Here is a 4,946-nt window from a genome sequence, read left to right on the forward strand (position 1 = left end):
TTCAATTTTACCCAGGACACTGGTGGTGGGAAAATCTGAAGTGGGTGGTGTTAAGCCTGAGGGGGTGCTCTTTGCCCCCTGATAGCGAGGTTTGGAGGAGGAGCCAGTGGGGCCAGAGGCACCAAGGATAGAATAGGATCCAATCACGCAGGCCTCACCCAAGGCGGTGCAGAAACAGGAAAAGGGGGAGGGGAAGGCAGAAGTAGTGAGATGTCACCAGAAGGCAGGGAAAGAGAGGTTCCTGGTTCTGAACCTCATCAGCTTGGGGGTGCATGGGTGGCTCAGGTGGTTAAGTGTCTGACTCTTGATTTCGGTTCAGGTCATGATCTCACAGTTCCTGAGTTCGAGCCACACATTGGGCTCTGTGCTGACAGTGGGAAGCCTCCTTGGGATTGTCTGTCTGCCTCTCTCTCTCTGCCCCTCCCCTGCTTGCACTCTTTTTCTCAAAAATAAATATATAGGAAAAAAATTTTAAAAATAAACCTCAATAGCTTGGACAGATGAGCAGACGCCATGTTTTTTTCCATCGAAGTGGAAATATGCAGTCCATATCAGGTTGGAGAAGACAAGGAACTTCTCCGAAACAAAAGGAGTTTCATTACCTGTTTGGGAATATTTCTTAAAGTCCCCGTCCCAAGGTAGACTTATCAAAGAGAGTTGGCTCCAATGACAGCTATTAGCTTGAGAAATGAATGAGGGAGACGCCCCCACATCTATTCGGAGGAGGAACTGTGACAGAGAGAGTCAGTGTCCCCTTTGTCAGGGATGGCCTTTGTTACCTCCAGCAACCTGGGTTTATTCAGAGGAGGCCTGTTTAGACAATTATCATCCAATATATTAGGAGGGAGTTTACTGGCCTGGGTAAGTGGCCAAACACATTCTGTCTAGAGGCCCCTAGGTCTGGGTTCTGATTTAGAGAAGGCCTGGACCTACAGCGCCTCCATCCATTTGCTGTTTCCTGCAGAAGAGATCTAACTGATAGACCCTACTGAGGCCAAGCAGTGTTACAGGACATCAGGCCTTTCTTACGTTTTGCAATCTGAATGGTTTCCAGTGGGTTAAAAGGCATCCCAAAGGAGAATCCTTGGGAACTAAAGAAGCCTAGAGAAGGTCCATTACCAAAAATCCCCTTCAACTCCTGGGTGGCCTCCCACAGAGGATATATCAGAGGTTCTGGATGTCAACAAGTGACCAGAGTCCCTCGAAGATATGGCTGTTAGTCACTGTCCTGCTATAAAGTCCCTGTAGGAGGGATTGCCGATGTCCCTCTTCTCCCCTGCTTCCCTGTTGTATTCCAGACTACCAATGGATGCCAGTGAATGGACTGAGATGCTGTGCCTTGCCTTACCTTGCCATGAAGGCAGTAAGAACCCACTGTTTTAATCCCATGGAAAATAAGAGTTTTACAGAGTTTTACAAGGGGAAATTACCCAATTTTGTAACTTAAGTAGTCAGTAGGGGACACTGATGGAAAACAGTAAAGATAGAAATCCATCATGACCTAAGCGACATTCCAATACATTTAGTCTTTGCAGCCAACTTCTCTAGGAAAGAGTCCCTGGTTGGGTTTCAATTCAATCAGGTACTGGTTTCGGCCAGCTCCCAATGGTGTTCTCATGGCCAAAAGCAGCTAGACCAGGGATGCGGAGGTGATCACATTAGATCAATGAGGAGGAAGCCTCACGTGGGAGTTTTAAGATCAGTCTTGGTGACTTTGGCTGTTCCATGCCCAAGGCACACAACTTTGTGTAAGGACAGAAACGAAGAGAGGGCATCAAGTGTCTGGGTCTTATTTCCATTCCAGCCAAGGTACTGACTTCCAGCTGAAAGGCAGTCTTTTTCTTCCTTATAGAGTGACCACGGGCTAAAGGATTGGACGCTCAGCAATTAACCTGAAAGTGTTCCGATCATACTCCTTAGAAAAAATTTTTTTAATGTTTATTTTTAAAAAAGAGAGAGAGAGTTGGAGCTTAACCGGGGGAGGCTGGGGGAGTGGGGGTCGCAGAATCTGAAGCAGGCTCCAGGCTCTGAGCTGTCAGCACAGAGCTCGTCATGGGGCTCGAACCACAGACCACAAGATCATGACCTGAGCCAAAGTCAGACTGACTTAACCGACTGAGCTACCCGGGTGCCCCAGGACCATACTTCTTGAAAAGCCCCTGAAATGAATGTAAACGGAGAGGAGACGGACTATTCACCAAGTTTTCACCGATGCTCAGAGTTCAGATGAGAAGACTCAGACCACACATTTGGGTGCCAAAATGATGTGGTTTGTAGTGTTGGGTTTGGCAACAGTGGCCAAGAAAAAATTCTTGAGATGGTTTCGGTGCAAAAAGGTGTTTTTATATAGCATGGGGAGACAGGACCCCTGGGTGGAAAGAGCTGCAATGGGGTTGTGAGGAGTGACTGATTGTATACCTGGGAGTTGGGGGAGGTAAGGACCCAGGGGAAGTTTCCAAAAGGACTTTCATATGCTAAAGAAGACTCCTAGGATCCTGGAGGCCTAGCTGTGGTCAAGCTAAGGTTGTTTTCCCCTCTAGCAAAGCATTAACATTAAGACCTTGGGAGTTCCTGGAGGAATATCCTTCTCTGCCCGTCTCAAGTATCTGTCAGTGGGCTGCAGGTTGTAAGGAAGTTTAATTTTATCTACATTCCTTTTGCTTTTGTTCTCTGCATCATCTACACCCACAGTGGGGCTGGAACTTACAACCCTGAGATCAAGAGTCACATGCTTCAACCAACTGAGCCAGCCAGTTGCACCTATTTTACCTTGTAAAAGATAGTATTATTGTGGATTATGCACCTGTAAATAATCACTATTTGGTTCTCCTCATTTTGAGGTTTATTAAAATGGTTGTACATCCTTGTTTTGTGACATGCTTTTTTGATCCAGTGTTAAATATGTAACATCTATACATATTGATTTATATAGTTATACTTCATTCAGTTTCCCTGAGATATATAGCCTGGTCTTAAAATGTGTTCATTCAGGGGCGCCTGGGTGGCTTAGTCGGTTAAGCGTCTGACTTTCGCTTAGGTCATGATCTTGCGGTTTGTGGGTTTGAGCCCCGCGTCGGGCTCTGTGCTGACTGCCAGCTCAGAGCCTGGAGCCTGTTTCAGTCTGTGACTCCCTCTCTCTCTGACCCTCCCCTGCTCACGCTGTCTCTCTCTCCTAGAAATAAATAAAACATTAAAAAAATATTAAAATGTATTCATTCATAGCTTTGTCTAGATAAGGGAGGGGGGAATTCATTTTGAGGTAAAATTTTCAGACAGCAAAATCTTCACAAATAGGAATTTGCAGGCATGATTTGAGCAAGTCATGGTGATTATTTATTTTTTTCTCTTTTTCTTCACCACTGTGCGTATTTCCTCGCCTGATAGCAGGCATGATTTATGTCAGGCACCCCAAGCCAGTTCCTATTCCGGGAGGTGGTAAAGGCAGGGAGAAGGTGGGGGGAGGGCACAGTCCTTGACTGAGGGACACCTGACAGCTCAGCACAAGGCACAGACTTCCCAACGCAGCAAAATTCTGCTGGTTTCTTATAAGTTGTTACGAAGGATCTTTCATTTTGGCATTTTTGCTTCCTCTCTGGGTCTTTGGTACATGCAGTGACCTCAGTGTCTCCTGACTGTGGAGTCACATGCCTTTCTCTACTTTGGAGTTTGAGCTTTATAAAGCCTCAACTCTTTGGCAATAGATAGCTTGTGGGCCTGATGTCAGCAGCCAGCAAAAGTCTTTCTGTGGCTTTCCATTCACATCCACATGGCACCAATGACTTCTGGTGGACCCCTGATAGAGAAAGCCCCAGTAAGCAGATTCTCCTGAGAGAGGCTCTTAAATGGTAATAACAGCATATGTGAAGTACTTGACAGTTTATAAAACCTCTTCAAATACACGTTCCCATCTGACTTGGCAACCACCCCAGAGGTGGGCACTTCAAGTCCACTGGACAGAGGGGAAGATCCACTGTAAATGGAGAGAATGGGGAATAGTGTGGTTAAAGAAGGCAACAAGCACATATTACGTTTCTTTCCCATGCCTACCTGCTGTACTAGGTGCTTTATGCACGTTTGATCCTTTAAACAAACTTGGGAGGCAAGTAGTATTTTCACGGTATTTTTTAAAAGATAAGGTAACTGTTATGGATTGCGTATTTGCTTCCTACTCCCATTCATATGTTGAAGCTCTAACCCCCAAGGAGGATGTTATTAGGAGGTGGGACCTTTGGGAGGTAAGTAGGTTTATAAGAGATTATGAGAGTGGGGCCTCTGATGGGGTTCGTTTCTCCACCACGTGAGGGTAGAGCAAGAAGGCAGCTCTCTACAAGTCAGGAAACAGGCTCCCACCAGATACTGGATCTGCTGACACCTAGATCTTGGACTATGAAAAATTAATGTTTGTTGTGTAGGCCACCTAGTCTATAGTATTTTTGTCATAATAGCCTGAACAGACTAGGACAATAACTAAGCTCAAAGAATAAAGTGACACAGCGGTAATGAGAAAGCAGGAACCGGATCTCAGCTGTTTCCTGTTCAGTGCTTTTGCTCATGTTGTTCTTTGCAAAGCAACTGATTAACCCAGAAGTTAGCAGTTTAAAACAACAGCAATCATTTATGATCTCACAGTTTCTATGGATTAGGAATTTAGGAGTTGTTGCAGCTGGGCTGCTCGGCCTCAGGGTGTCTCGTGGAATCCCAGTTAAGATGTCGCTCAGGGGGCGCCTGGGTGGCTCAGTCGGTTAAGCGTCCGACTTCGGCTCAGGTCATGATCTCACGGTTTGTGGGTTCGAGCCCTGCGTTGGGCTCTGTGCTGACAGCTAGCTCAGAGCCTAGAGCCTGTTTCAGATTCTGTATCTCCTTCTCTCTCTGACCCTCCTCTGCTCATGCTCTCTCTCTCAGAAATAAATAAAACATTAAAAAAAATTTTCAAAAGATGTCGCTCA

Source organism: Hyaena hyaena, unplaced genomic scaffold (assembly GCF_003009895.1).
Source record: "Hyaena hyaena isolate Hyena2069 unplaced genomic scaffold, ASM300989v1 scaffold_836, whole genome shotgun sequence".
NCBI lineage: Eukaryota > Metazoa > Chordata > Mammalia > Carnivora > Hyaenidae > Hyaena > Hyaena hyaena.